A 17,259-nucleotide genomic window follows, 5' to 3' on the forward strand; every position below is an offset into this window, starting at 1 on the left:
TTAGGTATTTTTATTAAAGGATATGCACAGCTTGAGAGGATAGAGAGAGACAGACAGGTTGTCATGAAGATACTGGGAGACAGACAGGTTGTCATGAGGATACAGGGAGACAGACAGGTTGTCATGAGGATACAGGGAGACAGACAGGTTGTCATGAGGATACAGGGAGACAGACAGGTTGTCATGAGGATACAGGGAGACAGACAAGTTGTCATGAGATACAGGGAGACAGACAGGTTGTCATGAGGATACAGGGAGACAGACAGGTTGTCATGAAGATACTGGGAGACAGACAGGTTGTCATGAAGATACAGGGAAACAGACAGGTTGTCATGAGGATACAGGGAGACAGACAAGTTGTCATGAGGATACAGGGAGACAGACAGGTTGTCATGAAGATACAGGGAGACAGACAGGTTGTCATGAGGATACAGGGAGACAGACAGGTTGTCATGAAGATACTGGGAGACAGACAGGTTGTCATGAAGATACAGGGAAACAGACAGGTTGTCATGAGGATACAGGGAGACAGACAAGTTGTCATGAGGATACAGGGAGACAGACAGGTTGTCATGAGGATACAGGGAGACAGACAGGTTGTCATGAAGATACTGGGAGACAGACAGGTTGTCATGAAGATACAGGGAAACAGACAGGTTGTCATGAGGATACAGGGAGACAGACAAGTTGTCATGAGGATACAGGGAGACAGACAGGTTGTCATGAAGATACAGGGAGACAGACAGGTTGTCATGAGGATACAGGGAGACAGACAGGTTGTCATGAAGATACTGGGAGACAGACAGGTTGTCATGAAGATACAGGGAAACAGACAGGTTGTCATGAGGATACAGGGAGTCAGACAAGTTGTCATTAAGATACAGGGAGACAGACAGGTTGTCATGAGGATACAGGGAGACAGACAAGTTGTCATGAGGATACAGGGAGACAGACAGGTTGTCATGAGGATACAGGGAGACAGACAGGTTGTCATGAGGATACAGGGAGACAGACAGGTTGTCATGAGGATACAGGGAGACAGACAGGTTGTCATGAGGATACAGGGAGACAGACAGGTTGTCATGAGGATACAGGGAGACAGACAGGTTGTCATGAGGATACAGGGAGACAGACAGGTTGTCATGAGGATACAGGGAGACAGACAGGTTGTCATGAGGATACAGGGAGACAGACAGGTTGTCATGAGGATACAGGGAGACAGACAGGTTGTCATGAGGATACAGGGAGACAGACAGGTTGTCATGAGGCTACAGGGAGACAGACAGGTTGTCATGAGGATACAGGGAGACAGACAAGTTGTCATGAGGATACAGGGAGACAGACAGGTTGTCATGAGGATACAGTGAGACAGACAGGTTGTCATGAGGATACAGGGAGACAGACAGGTTGTCATGAGGATACAGGGAGACAGACAGGTTGTCATGAGGATACAGTGAGACAGACAGGTTGTCATGAGGATACTGGGAGACAGACAGGTTGTCATGAGGATACAGGGAGACAGACAGGTTGTCATGAGGATACTGGGAGACAGACAGGTTGTCATGAGGATACAGGGAGACAGACAGGTTGTCATGAGGATACAGGGAGACAGACAGGTTGTCATGAGGATACAGTGAGTCAGACAAGTTGTCATTAAGATACAGGGAGACAGACAGGTTGTCATGAAGATACAGGGAAACAGACAGGTTGTCATGAGGATACAGTGAGACAGACAGGTTGTCATGAAGATACAGGGAGACAGACAGGTTGTCATGAGGATACAGGGAGACAGACAAGTTGTCATGAGGATACAGGGAGACAGACAGGTTGTCATGAGGATACAGGGAGACAGACAGGTTGTCATGAGGATACAGGGAGACAGACAGGTTGTCATGAGGATACAGGGAGACAGACAAGTTGTCATGAGGATACAGGGAGACAGACAAGTTGTCATGAAGATAGAGGGAGACAGACAGGTTGTCATGAGGATACAGTGAGACAGACAGGTTGTCATGAGGATACAGGGAGACAGACAAGTTGTCATGAGGATACAGGGAGACAGACAGGTTGTCATGAGGATACTGGGAGACAGACAGGTTGTCATGAGGATACAGGGAGACAGACAGGTTGTCATGAGGATACAGGGAGACAGACAGGTTGTCATGAGGATACAGGGAGACAGACAGGTTGTCATGAGGATACAGGGAGACAGACAGGTTGTCATGAGGATACAGGGAGACAGACAGGTTGTCATGAGGATACAGGGAGACAGACAGGTTGTCATGAGGATACAGGGAGACAGACAGGTTGTCATGAGGATACAGGGAGACAGACAGGTTGTCATGAGGATACAGGGAGACAGACAGGTTGTCATGAGGATACTGGGAGACTGACAGGTTGTCATGAGGATACAGGGAGACAGACAGGTTGTCATGAGGATACAGGGAGACAGACAAGTTGTCATGAGGATACAGGGAGACAGACAGGTTGTCATGAGGATACTGGGAGACAGATAGGTTGTCATGAGGATACTGGGAGACAGACAGGTTGTCATGAGGATACAGGGAGACAGACAGGTTGTCATGAAGATACAGGGAGACAGACAGGTTGTCATGAGGATACTGGGAGACAGACAGGTTGTCATGAGGATACAGGGACACAGACAGGTTGTCATGAGGATACAGGGACACAGACAGGTTGTCATGAAGATACAGGGAGACAGACAGGTTGTCATGAGGATACTGGGAGACAGACAGGTTGTCATGAGGATACAGGGAGACAGACAGGTTGTCATGAAGATACAGGGAGACAGACAGGTTGTCATGAGGATACAGGGAGACAGACAGGTTGTCATGAGGATACAGGGAGACCGACAGGTTGTCATGAGGATACAGGGAGACAGACAGGTTTCATGAAGATACAGGGAGACAGACAGGTTGTCATGAGGATACTGGGAGACAGACAGGTTGTCATGAGGATACAGGGAGACAGACAGGTTGTCATGAAGATACAGGGAGACAGACAGGTTGTCATGAGGATACTGGGAGACAGACAGGTTGTCATGAGGATACAGGGACACAGACAGGTTGTCATGAGGATACAGGGACACAGACAGGTTGTCATGAGGATACAGGGAGACAGACAGGTTGTCATGAGGATACAGGGAGACAGACAGGTTGTCATGAGGATACAGGGAGACAGACAGGTTGTCATGAGGATACAGGGAGACAGACAGGTTGTCATGAGGATACAGGGAGACAGACAGGTTGTCATGAGGATACAGGGAGACAGACAAGTTGTCATGAGGATACAGGGAGACAGACAGGTTGTCATGAAGATACAGGGAGACAGACAGGTTGTCATGAGGCTACAGGGAGACAGACAGGTTGTCATGAGGCTACAGGGAGACAGACAGGTTGTCATGAGGATACAGGGAGACAGACAAGTTGTCATGAGGATACAGGGAAACAGACAGGTTGTCATGAGGATACAGTGAGACAGACAGGTTGTCATGAGGATACAGGGAGACAGACAGGTTGTCATGAGGATACAGGGAGACAGACAGGTTGTCATGAGGATACAGTGAGACAGACAGGTTGTCATGAGGATACTGGGAGACAGACAGGTTGTCATGAGGATACAGGGAGACAGACAGGTTGTCATGAGGATACTGGGAGACAGACAGGTTGTCATGAGGATACAGGGAGACAGACAGGTTGTCATGAGGATACAGGGAGACAGACAGGTTGTCATGAGGATACAGTGAGTCAGACAAGTTGTCATTAAGATACAGGGAGACAGACAGGTTGTCATGAAGATACAGGGAAACAGACAGGTTGTCATGAGGATACAGTGAGACAGACAGGTTGTCATGAAGATACAGGGAGACAGACAGGTTGTCATGAGGATACAGGGAGACAGACAAGTTGTCATGAGGATACAGGGAGACAGACAGGTTGTCATGAGGATACAGGGAGACAGACAGGTTGTCATGAGGATACAGGGAGACAGACAGGTTGTCATGAGGATACAGGGAGACAGACAAGTTGTCATGAGGATACAGGGAGACAGACAAGTTGTCATGAAGATAGAGTGAGACAGACAGGTTGTCATGAGGATACAGTGAGACAGACAGGTTGTCATGAGGATACAGGGAGACAGACAAGTTGTCATGAGGATACAGGGAGACAGACAGGTTGTCATGAGGATACTGGGAGACAGACAGGTTGTCATGAGGATACAGGGAGACAGACAGGTTGTCATGAGGCTACAGGGAGACAGACAGGTTGTCATGAGGATACAGGGAGACAGACAGGTTGTCATGAGGATACAGGGAGACAGACAGGTTGTCATGAGGATACAGGGAGACAGACAGGTTGTCATGAGGATACAGGGAGACAGACAGGTTGTCATGAGGATACAGGGAGACAGACAGGTTGTCATGAGGATACAGGGAGACAGACAGGTTGTCATGAGGATACAGGGAGACAGACAGGTTGTCATGAGGATACTGGGAGACCGACAGGTTGTCATGAGGATACAGGGAGACAGACAGGTTGTCATGAGGATACAGGGAGACAGACAAGTTGTCATGAGGATACAGGGAGACAGACAGGTTGTCATGAGGATACTGGGAGACAGACAGGTTGTCATGAGGATACTGGGAGACAGACAGGTTGTCATGAGGATACAGGGAGACAGACAGGTTGTCATGAAGATACAGGGAGACAGACAGGTTGTCATGAGGATACTGGGAGACAGACAGGTTGTCATGAGGATACAGGGACACAGACAGGTTGTCATGAGGATACAGGGACACAGACAGGTTGTCATGAAGATACAGGGAGACAGACAGGTTGTCATGAGGATACTGGGAGACAGACAGGTTGTCATGAGGATACAGGGAGACAGACAGGTTGTCATGAAGATACAGGGAGACAGACAGGTTGTCATGAGGATACAGGGAGACAGACAGGTTGTCATGAGGATACAGGGAGACCGACAGGTTGTCATGAGGATACAGGGAGACAGACAGGTTTCATGAAGATACAGGGAGACAGACAGGTTGTCATGAGGATACTGGGAGACAGACAGGTTGTCATGAGGATACAGGGAGACAGACAGGTTGTCATGAAGATACAGGGAGACAGACAGGTTGTCATGAGGATACTGGGAGACAGACAGGTTGTCATGAGGATACAGGGACACAGACAGGTTGTCATGAGGATACAGGGACACAGACAGGTTGTCATGAGGATACAGGGAGACAGACAGGTTGTCATGAGGATACAGGGAGACAGACAGGTTGTCATGAGGATACAGGGAGACAGACAGGTTGTCATGAGGATACAGGGAGACAGACAGGTTGTCATGAGGATACAGGGAGACAGACAGGTTGTCATGAGGATACAGGGAGACAGACAAGTTGTCATGAGGATACAGGGAGACAGACAGGTTGTCATGAAGATACAGGGAGACAGACAGGTTGTCATGAGGCTACAGGGAGACAGACAGGTTGTCATGAGGATACAGGGAGACAGACAAGTTGTCATGAGGATACAGGGAGACAGACAGGTTGTCATGAAGATACTGGGAGACAGACAGGTTGTCATGAGGATACAGGGAGACAGACAAGTTGTCATGAGGATACTGGGAGACAGACAGGTTGTCATGAGGATACTGGGAGACAGACAGGTTGTCATGAGGATACAGGGAGACAGACAAGTTGTCATGAGGATACTGGGAGACAGACAGGTTGTCATGAGGATACAGGGAGACAGACAGGTTGTCATGAGGATACAGGGAGACAGACAGGTTGTCATGAGGATACAGGGAGACAGACAGGTTGTCATGAGGATACAGGGAGACAGACAGGTTGTCATGAGGATACAGGGAGACAGACAAGTTGTCATGAGGATACAGGGAGACAGACAGGTTGTCATGAAGATACAGGGAGACAGACAGGTTGTCATGAGGCTACAGGGAGACAGACAGGTTGTCATGAGGATACAGTGAGACAGACAGGTTGTCATGAGGATACAGGGAGACAGACAGGTTGTCATGAGGATACAGGGAGTCAGACATGTTGTCATGAGGATACAGGGAGTCAGACAAGTTGTCATTAAGATACAGGGAGACAGACAGGTTGTCATGAGGATACAGGGAGACAGACAGGTTGTCATGAGGCTACAGGGAGACAGACAGGTTGTCATGAGGCTACAGGGAGACAGACATGTTGTCATGAGGATACAGTGAGACAGACAGGTTGTCATGAGGATACAGGGAGACAGACAGGTTGTCATGAAGATACAGGGAGACAGACAAGTTGTCATGAGGATACAGGGAGACAGACAGGTTGTCATGAGGATACAGGGAGACAGACAGGTTGTCATGAGGCTACAGGGAGACAGACAGGTTGTCATGAGGATACAGTGAGACTGACAGGTTGTCATGAGGATACAGTGAGACTGACAGGTTGTCATGAGGATACAGGGAGACAGACAGGTTGTCATGAGGATACAGGGAGACAGACAGGTTGTCATGAGGCTACAGGGAGACAGACAGGTTGTCATGAGGATACAGTGAGACAGACAGGTTGTCATGAGGATACAGGGAGACAGACAGGTTGTCATGAGGATACAGGGAGTCAGACATGTTGTCATGAGGATACAGGGAGTCAGAGAAGTTGTCATTAAGATACAGGGAGACAGACAGGTTGTCATGAGGATACAGGGAGACAGACAGGTTGTCATGAGGCTACAGGGAGACAGACAGGTTGTCATGAGGATACAGGGAGACAGACAGGTTGTCATGAGGATACAGGGAGACAGACAGGTTGTCATGAGGATACAGGGAGTCAGACAAGTTGTCATTAAGATACAGGGAGACAGACAGGTTGTCATGAGGATACAGGGAGACAGACAGGTTGTCATGAAGATACAGGGAGACAGACAAGTTGTCATGAGGATACAGTGAGACAGACAGGTTGTCATGAGGATACAGTGAGACAGACAGGTTGTCATGAAGATACAGGGAAACAGACAGGTTGTCATGAGGATACAGTGAGACAGACAGGTTGTCATGAGGATACAGTGAGACAGACAGGTTGTCATGAGGATACAGTGAGACAGACAGGTTGTCATGAGGATACAGGGAGACAGACAGGTTGTCATGAGGATACAGGGAGACAGACAGGTTGTCATGAAGATAGAGGGAGACAGACAAGTTGTCATGAGGATACAGGGAGAAAGACAGGTTGTCTGTCTGTGTGATGGGAAACAACACTATAGACGCCTGTTGGCTGCCTGCACTGACTACCATGGCTCACATCCTTCCTGACTGGACTCACTTACACTCTGAACATCTACCACAGCAGAACTCTTTTGTTGACCCCTAGAAAGTCCCCCATTCCTGAGGCCCAGACATAAATGCTGCCAGTGAGGAAACAGAGATTTCAACATGGCGTCGGATAAAGGCTTGATAATCCCTAATGGATTCTAATTAGGATGACTGAGCGATGAGCAATGACAGATGGAGAAATAATCATTTTCCAACAGTTTATGTTTGAGTATAACCACTTAATAACTTTGAATGTAATCATATACAGTGTTGCTTGGTACCTTTCAGTGACATTTTTAATAGTCAAAACGGTTATTGTAAAGGTCGGCGTATACTGGAAATACAGAGGAAAAGAGCAGGATGTTGATATCTTCAAAGCTATTGAATTTATATTCCCTGTAGATGTTTTACCAGAAAAGGGAGATGTGGAGGCAAACCAAAAAATCTACGTTAGGCTGCAAATATGGTTGTTATTATGAAAGAAGAAAGCCTGTATGAGGGTTAGCTCTCAGGCTAGGATGAAAGACGGCCGGTGAAAGCCCGAATGAGGGTTAGCTCTCAGGCTAGTATGAAAGACGGCCGGTGAAAGCCAGAATGAGGGTTAGCTCTCAGGCTAGTATGAAAGACGGCCGGTGAAAGCCAGAATGAGGGTTAGCTCTCAGGCTAGGATGAAAGACGGCCGCTGAAAGACAGAATGAGGGTTAGCTCTCAGGCTAGTATGAAAGACGGCCGGTGAAAGCCAGAATGAGGGTTAGCTCTCAGGCTAGTATGAAAGACGGCCGGTGAAAGCCAGAATGAGGGTTAGCTCTCAGGCTAGGATGAAAGACGGCCGGTGAAAGCCAGAATGAGGGTTAGCTCTCAGGCTAGTATGAAAGACGGCCGGTGAAAGCCAGAATGAGGGTTAGCTCTCAGGCTAGTATGAAAGACGGCCGGTGAAAGCCAGAATGAGGGTTAGCTCTCAGGCTAGGATGAAAGACGGCCGCTGAAAGACAGAATGAGGGTTAGCTCTCAGGCTAGGATGAAAGACGGCCGGTGAAAGCCAGAATGAGGGTTAGCTCTCAGGCTAGTATGAAAGACGGCCGGTGAAAGCCAGAATGAGGGTTAGCTCTCAGGCTAGGATGAAAGACGGCCGCTGAAAGCCAGAATGAGGGTTAGCTCTCAGGCTAGTATGAAAGACGGCCGGTGAAAGCCAGAATGAGGGTTAGCTCTCAGGCTAGTATGAAAGACGGCCGGTGAAAGCCAGAATGAGGGTAAGCTCTCAGGCTAGGATGAAAGACGGCCGGTGAAAGCCAGTATGAGGGTTAGCTCTCAGGCTAGTATGAAAGACGGCCGGTGAAAGCCAGACTGAGGGTTAGCTCTCAGGCTAGTATGAAAGACGGCCTGTGAAAGCCAGAATGAGGGTTAGCTCTCAGGCTAGTATGAAAGACGGCCGGTGAAAGCCAGAATGAGGGTTAGCTCTCAGGCTAGTATGAAAGACGGCCGGTGAAAGCCAGAATGAGGGTTAGCTCTCAGGCTAGTATGACAGATGGCCGGTGAAAGCCAGTATGAGGGTTAGCTCTCAGGCTAGTATGAAAGACGGCCGGTGAAAGCCAGAATGAGGGTTAGCTCTCAGGCTAGTATGAAAGACGGCCGGTGAAAGCCAGAATGAGGGTTAGCTCTCAGGCTAGGATGAAAGACGGCCGGTGAAAGCCAGTATGAGGGTTAGCTCTCAGGCTAGTATGAAAGACGGCCGGTGAAAGCCAGTATGAGGGTTAGCTCTCAGGCTAGGATTAAAGACGGCCGGTGCGTGGGAGAGAAAACATCTGTAGAGTTCAAAAGGTCTCACTCAAAATCACGAAGAGGATTACCTAAGGAGGCCGAGATGGAAAAATTCTATAATTAATTTAATCCATGCTCGAAATAATACAAAAGTGAAAGTGCAAGGTGCTATAAAATATATATATACACTACCAGTCAAAAGTTTTAGAATACCTACTAATTCAAGGGTTTTTCTTTATTTTTACTATCTTCTACATTGTAGAATAATAATGAAGACATCAAAACTATGAAATAACACATATGGAATCATGTAGTAACCAAAAAAAGTGTTAAACAAATCAAAATATATTTTATATTTGAGATTCTTCAAATAGTCACCTTTTGCCTTGATGACAGCTTTGCACACTCTTGGCATTCTCTCAACCAGCTTCATGGGGTAGTCACCTGGAATGCATTTCAATTAACAGGTGTCTTCTTAAAAGTTAATTTCTGGAATTTCTTTCCTTCTTAATGCGTTTGAGGCAATCAGTTGTGTTGTGACATGGTAGGGGTGGTATACAGAAGATAGCTGTAATGAGGGCGCTGAGAGTCGGGAAGCAAGTTCAGGGAGTGAGTGTTTTAATAAATAAAATAAACAATGAAGACGAAACACAAACAACGCACCGACATGAAAACAGAGTCAATAACACCCGAGGAAAGAACCAAGGGGAGTGACAGATATAGAGAAGATAATCAAGGAGGTGATGGAGTCCAGGTGAGTGTCATGAGGCGCAGGTGCGCGAGACGATGGTGACAGGTGTGCGGGATAATCAGCAGCCTGATGACCTAGAGGCCAGAGAGGGAGTATATGTGACAGTACCCCCTCCGACGCGCGGCTCCAGCCGCAGGACGCCATCAAAGGGGACGAACCTGGGGATCAGGAGTGGACCGGTCACCCTGCGGACTATAATTTGTTTTTCAACAGGACAATGACTCAACACATGTAAGAGCTATTTTACCAAGAAGGAGAGCGATGGAGTGCTGCATCAGATGACCTGGCCTCCACAATCCCCCGACCTCAACCAAATTGAGATGGTTTGAGATGAGTCGGACCGCAGAGTCAAGGAAAAGCAGCCAACAAGTGCTCAGCATATGTAGCAAATCCTTCAAGACTGTTGGAAAAGCATTCCAGGTGAAGCTGGTTGAGAGAATGCCAAGAGTGTGCAACAATGTCATCAAGGTTATTTGAAGAATCTCAAATCTAAAATATAAAGAAAAAAATAAAGAAAAACCCTTGAATGAATAGGTGTTCTAAAACTTTTGACCGGTAGTGTATAAAAAAGAAACTAAGCATACCTTATGCCTTCATCAGTGCTGTACAAACAAATGACGAAGACGTACTTAAGAAGACACACTGTGACTAACAGGCTCAACAGGTGCAAGCAGATAGTTGATTAGAGACTGGCGAATAGGGAGTCAATGCATATGAAACAGGAATATATAGAAGAGTGTTAAAAATTGACAATTCAAACACCGTTACGGAAGCAGTGGCTGAAGTGGAATTATTGTGCTATTCTCTTGGCGCGAGTACAGTTGGTGAGAATGAGGGGATGATGATGACAAAGAAGAGTGGAGTAAAGAGTTTCTGTATCGCAAAAAATCACACTTGTCTAGAAAATGTATCTTGGCACAGTCACATTCCAAACGGAAGTTAAGATAATCAACTAAGCCAGGTATTCCCATCGGGGGTACGGCAAGAAAAAATGTGATTCACATTTTTTTTAAAGGTGTTTTTCTGTACATTTTTTCCCCCCTTCATATTTTTTTTTACAGTTCATTTATATTTTCCAACAGGGCTATACATTTCGGCAAGTTTTTTTTCCTCGCCTGAGGAGCTTCGTTTCACTGCAAAAAAATAAAATGAAACCATCTAGTGTTCAGCTAAATAACAACACAAACATGTCAACATGTCAAATACAGGTAGCCTAGTCAAATAATGAACATCCAATCACATTAACCGTTACGCTCTCGCGGGAATTCCACTAACGGTCAGTATGTAGCCAAACGTAGCTGCTGCTCATGTTGGTATCTCTACTGATGGCGCAAAAGCCATGACACGGCCACAAAGTGGAGTGGTAACGCGCATGCAAGCAGTTGCTCCCAACGCCACTTGGGTACACAGCATCCACCAAGAGGCTCTTGCTGCCAAGGGAATGCCTGACAGCTTGAAAGACGTTTTGGACACTACAGTGAAAATGGTTAACTTTGTTAAAGCAAGGTCCCCGAACTCTCGTGTATTTTCTGCACTATGCAATGATATGGGCTGGGACCATGTCATGCTTTTACAACATACAGAAGTGCGCTGGTTATCAAGGGGCAAAGTATTGACACGTTTTTTAAAATTGAGAGACGAGCTTAAAGTTCTCTTTACTGACCATTATTTTCACTTGTCTGACTGCTTGCATGATGACACGTTTCTCACACGACTGGCCTATCTGGGTGATGTTTTCTCTCACCTGAATGATCTGAATCTAGGATTACAGGGACTCTCCGCAACTATATTCAATATGCGGGACAAAATTCAGGCTATGATTAAGAAGTTGGAGCTCTTCTCTGTCTGCATTAACAAGGACAACACACAGGTCTTTCCATCATTGTATGATTTTTTGTGTGCAAATTAACTCAAGCTTACGGACAATGTCAAATGTGATATAGCGAAGCACCTGAGTGAGTTGGGTACGCAATTACGCAGGTACTTTCCCGAAACGGATGACAAAAACAACTGGATTCATTATCCCTTTCATGCCCTGCCTCCAGTCCACTTACTGATATCTGAACAAGAGAGCTTCCTCAAAATTGCAACAAGCGGTTCTGTGAAAATTTAATCAGAAGCCACTGACAGATTTCTAGATAGGGCTGCGCTCAAAGTATCCTGCCTTGGCAAATCGCGCTGTTAAAACACTGATGCCCATTGCAACCACGTACCTATGTGAGAGTGGATTCTCGGCCCTCACAAGCATGAAAACTAAATACAGGCACAGACTGTGTGTGGAAAATTATTTCAAACTGAGACTCTCTCCAATACAATCCAACATTGCAGAGTTATGTGCATCCATTCAAGCACACCCTTCTCATTAACCTGTGGTGAGTTATTCACAATTTTCAATTAACAAATAAGGTTTTATATGCAAGATGGTTAAATAAAGAGCAAAATTATTGACTATTATTATTATTATTTGTGCCCTGGTCCTATAAGAGCTCTTTGTCGATTCCCACGAGCCGGGTAATGACAAACTCACACTCATTCTTATGTTTAATAAATGTATCGTATAGCGTGTGTGTGGCAGGCTTACAATGACGGCAAAAAACAACATTTGAGAGTGCGCTGACCCTGGTGCTAGAGGGGGTACGCAGCTGACCCTGGTGCTAGAGAGGGTACACAGCTGACCCTGGTGCTAGAGGGGGTACACAGCTGACCCTGGTGCTAGAGGGGGTACGCAGCTGACCCTGGTGCTAGAGGGGGTACGCAGCTGACCCTGGTGGTAGAGGGGGTACGCAGCTGACCCTGGTGCTAGAGGGGGTACACAGCTGACCCTGGTGCTAGAGGGGGTACGCAGCTGACCCTGGTGGTAGAGGGGGTATGCAGCTGACCCTGGTGCTAGAGGGGGTACGCAGCTGACCCTGGTGCTAGAGAGGGTACGCAGCTGACCCTGGTGGTAGAGGGGGTACGCAGCTGACCCTGGTGCTAGAGAGGGTACACAGCTGGAGGTTGAATGTTTGAAGGGGTACGGGACTATAACAAGTTTGGGAACCACGGAACTAAGCCATTGGAATACTGATGGAACGAGCCCAGTTCCGTGTTTGGTGCCTTTCCATATCATAAAAGCATCATCAATATTACGTTTGCAGAACACAGTATTATCAGACAAGGTATTATTATAATGGATATATTTATCCTCAATGAGGCCCATACAAAGGTTGGCATAATCAGGGGCGAAGGTAGCCGCCTGTCGAAGTACATCAAGATCGTAAATAATATTCCTCTCCAAACAAAAAAATAGTTCTTAGTCAATAACAGCTCAGCCATTTCGATCAGACACTGGGTGCAAAGAGTAGGGTCAGTTTTGGAGTCTAAAAAATAGTGTAAATCTTCCAGTCCAATGTTGTGGGGAATGTTGGTGTACAAGCTAGTTATGTCCATAGTTACAAGAAAAGTAGGCCTATCATCCTCGTTCAGCTTTAGTTCAGATAACTGATTGGTGAAATCGCCTGTGTCTCTTAGGTAGGAAAGTAGCTCGGTAACAAGAGGTCTGGTGTGGAAATCAATGAAATTAGACAAAGGCTTGGTTAGAGTGTCATTACTTGACACAATCAGATGTCCAGGGGGAAACTCCTGACATGTGTTCCAATAGCCATACCAACATAGTGTATACTACATAATGAGTATATACTACATACTATTAGTTCATTTTAGTATACTGTAAACGAACAGTATCCTTTCAGTTGAGTGTACTAGGCTTTGCCTGTCTACCAGAAATTGATGCTGTTGCTATGCACCCTCTTGCTAGCTTGTTAGCGTAACAAATTACTAGCTAGACATGTTACTACTTCAGGTTTGTTATTAAATTCAATCTGGAGTGCCAGAGTGTACTTGTAAATTCAGAGGTGGTCAGATTGTCCGTTATTACATTCAGAGCGCACAACAGACACTCTGGCCGAGGAGTATCTGAGCGTTCTGATCTCTACAACGGAAGTGAAGTACCCAAGCTAACTGGCTAACTACTTCCACACACAAATGAGAGAAAACCTCTCTCTAACCATTTGAATCGCCCTTGTATAACTGGTTAGGCTGTTTTCATGTTATCCAGAGTGTTGGTGACGGTAACTGTGCTGCTGGCAAAAAAATTATTACGCTTTTTTTTGTGCCGATGTTTACTGACACCAGGCATATTCAACTGGTGTTGAGCGTTCATAAATTAATCAGTTATCCTGCGCTCTGGCAGAAGTACACTCTGACGAGAATGCTCTGAAATCGGAGTAGTTAGCCAGAGCGAATTTACGAACGCACGACTATACCACTTAGCTAAACTAAGAATGAAGGAATAATCAAGTCAATAAACGTTGGGTAGTTAGATAGCATATCGTTAATACACTGGCAAGTTCGATGTATTAGTAGCCAACTAACGTTAGCTAGCTAGCTAACATACCGGTACATACTGTTGTAATGATAGCGTAGCTAACATACCGGTACATACTGTTGAAATGATAGCGTAGTTAACAAATTGTCAGCCAACATAACGTGGAATGTAACTTATTTGAAAAGTCATTACTTTATTACATTGCTCAACATTTTCTTAACATTTGTCATAATTAGTTAAAGCAATGAATATGTGTCCCCTCTCGTTAGACTTCGGCTACATATTTTACACCATTTTCTTCAATCTGAAAACGCCGTAAAGCCACGAACTATTTTTATTAAAGATTTGCATTATGGGCCCTAAAAGCACCGAAATTGTGTCCACTGCTTGTATACTTCGTAGTTGGCGAATGTAGTACGAAATCCGGGAACTTTTGGACATACTAACCATATCCATGCTATGACCAATAAGCATAGTGTAACGACCCTGGGTTTATAAGCGCGGAAATCGACTCTGCTGCTCGAGCATGCTTTTGCGGCACAGTCGATAGCGCGCCGGACCTCGGGCTAGGAAGTCGAGGGTTCGAGACCCGCGCCCTGCCTGTTTCATTACAATACTATACCCTCATGTTACGTCACAAATAGTACGGTTAGTACGAGTATTCGAACACAGCTCTGGTAATCCTTAAGTGTTTTTGGTCAAATGTACACATCGGCCATGGTAGGCCGCTAGTTGATGAAGTAGCCCGATCCCTTATCAATCAGATAGCCTGCCTCATGGGCTCTTCTGGAAGAAAAAAAAAGAGTCCATTTTGGTTTTATTATACACACTCACCTTGGAGTTTGCAGTAAGAGTCGGTGTCAGACAATTGTCTATGGATATTCTCCATCATTATCAAATCTATTCATGCATTCCTTTATCACAATTCTTGAAGATAAGGTTGGGATTTTTTTTTTTGAGATGGAATGAAGCATGTCTCTTTGTATCTTGCTGCAGTTGGGAGCATATTTGTTTGTCATTAGCAACAAATATTGTATCAACATCTCTCTCCACTAGTTTGCAAAACGTGTTAATAGCTGAGTTACTTACAGGGGGGCAGACTGTGCTATTGTTATTATGAAAACAAACATTCATGGAATGTAGGCCACATTGCACGTGTTGGAAATATTTACAGTGGAACAAATTAATGACTGAACTGGGAATTTCCAAAGCTAACCAAAGAAAATAGGATGTACTGAGAAAATGAAAGTTATAACATTAGAACTGAAAACTGGCATGTCAGATAAGCACTTTACTCCTAACAAACAGATCTTTCCATTCTGCTGAAAGATACTGCAACAATTTCAAAGATTATATTAAGTTACAGTTCATACAAGGAAATCAGTCAATTTCAAATAAATTCATTAGGCCTTAGTCTATGGACTGGAAATACAGATATGCATTTGTTAGTCACAGATACCTTAAAAAAAAAAAAGGTAGGGTAGTGGACCAGAAAACCAGTCAGTATCTGGTGTGACCACCATTTGCCTCATGCAGCGCGACACATCTCCTTCACATAGAGTTGATCAGGCTGTTGTCTCACTCCTCTTCAATGGCTGTGCGAAGTTACTGGATATTGGCAGGAACTGGAACACGCTGTCGTACACGTCGATCCAAAGCATCCCAAACGTGCTCAATGGGGGGACAAGTCTGGTGAGTATGCAGGCCATGGAAGAACTGGGACAGTTTCTGCTTTCTCTGAATTGTGTACAGATCCTTGCGACATGGGGCCGTGCATTATCATGCTGAAACATGAGGTGATCACAGCGGATGAATTGCATGACAATGGGTCTCAGGATTTCGTCACGGTATCTCTGTGCATTCACATTGCCATCCACAAAATGTAATTGTGTTCGTTGCGTTTATATTGTTGTTCAGTGTAGTTAAGTTAATGTGAGTCTTGGGCCTTAAAAATGTGACTGCCATGGCATGCAGCAAGTTTCCTTGGGTGAAGTGTGTTATGGTCTTGAATCTGCTGTATCATCAGCTTCATTGTAGTCATGGTGGCCAAGGACATGACCTTTGACCCTCACTTATGTCCCGCGTTTTGACCTTTTGTACAGTCTGTGACTGAAAAGTGAAATTTTACTTCTTTGCCAATTTATCATTTACAGTACTGTACATAAAGAGCGTATAACACATTTATGAAGATATTACATTTTTTTTGGACAAACGTTTCCTGCACGGGCAGACAGGACACTGCTGTAAACACAAATGTAGTTCTCTCTTTAGCAACACACATTCATATTAAAGAGTCAATATTGTTAGAGCCCCACCTGATTTGAGCCCCACCTGATTTGAGCCCCACTGGATTTGAGCCCCACTGGATTTGAGCCCCATCTGTTTAGCAAAAAATATAATTTTTTTTCTTCCTGTTTTGCATGTTATTTTGACATTAATACGTGTCACATATCAGTTTGAAAACAGTGTAATAAAGTGAATCATTGATTTAATAAAGCCGCATACAAACTCGGTCTCTTTTGTGTTTTCTTGAGTAAGGCAGCTCCAAAATGCAGGTGTTTCAGCCTAGCTCAGTGCTTTCTGTGGTGGGGCAAACCAGCGGAAAATACGGAGCGTAGGGGTTGGTAATGTTCTAGTTGCGCCGTGATTGGCTCAGTGGTCTGTCACTCATGGGGACACTACGTCACCGCAAAATCTACAGGTAGAGCTCGAGAATTCACGCCCTTGGCTGCTGCCATAGAGTTACATTAAAAGTGCCCATCCAAGAAGACTCAAGGTCATTGGCTACAGATAAAATGACGTCAAATCACGTTATATCTACCGTAGCTTTGATTTGATTGGGCCGATCATGTCAACATCATACTTTCAAAATCTTAGCTAGCAAGTTAGCAGTCATCATCATGAATCAAGTCGACAATCTACTGGCAAATCCTTTTCAATCCTTGTCATATGAAGAGAAATAATAGATTAAACGTATCGGTGCTCATCGGCCATTGGACATAAACATTACACAACAAGTTGGAAATCGCAAATTCAATGAGTGGTT

This window comes from Salvelinus alpinus, chromosome 16 (genome assembly GCF_045679555.1).
Source record: "Salvelinus alpinus chromosome 16, SLU_Salpinus.1, whole genome shotgun sequence".
NCBI classification, from domain to species: Eukaryota; Metazoa; Chordata; class Actinopteri; order Salmoniformes; family Salmonidae; genus Salvelinus; species Salvelinus alpinus.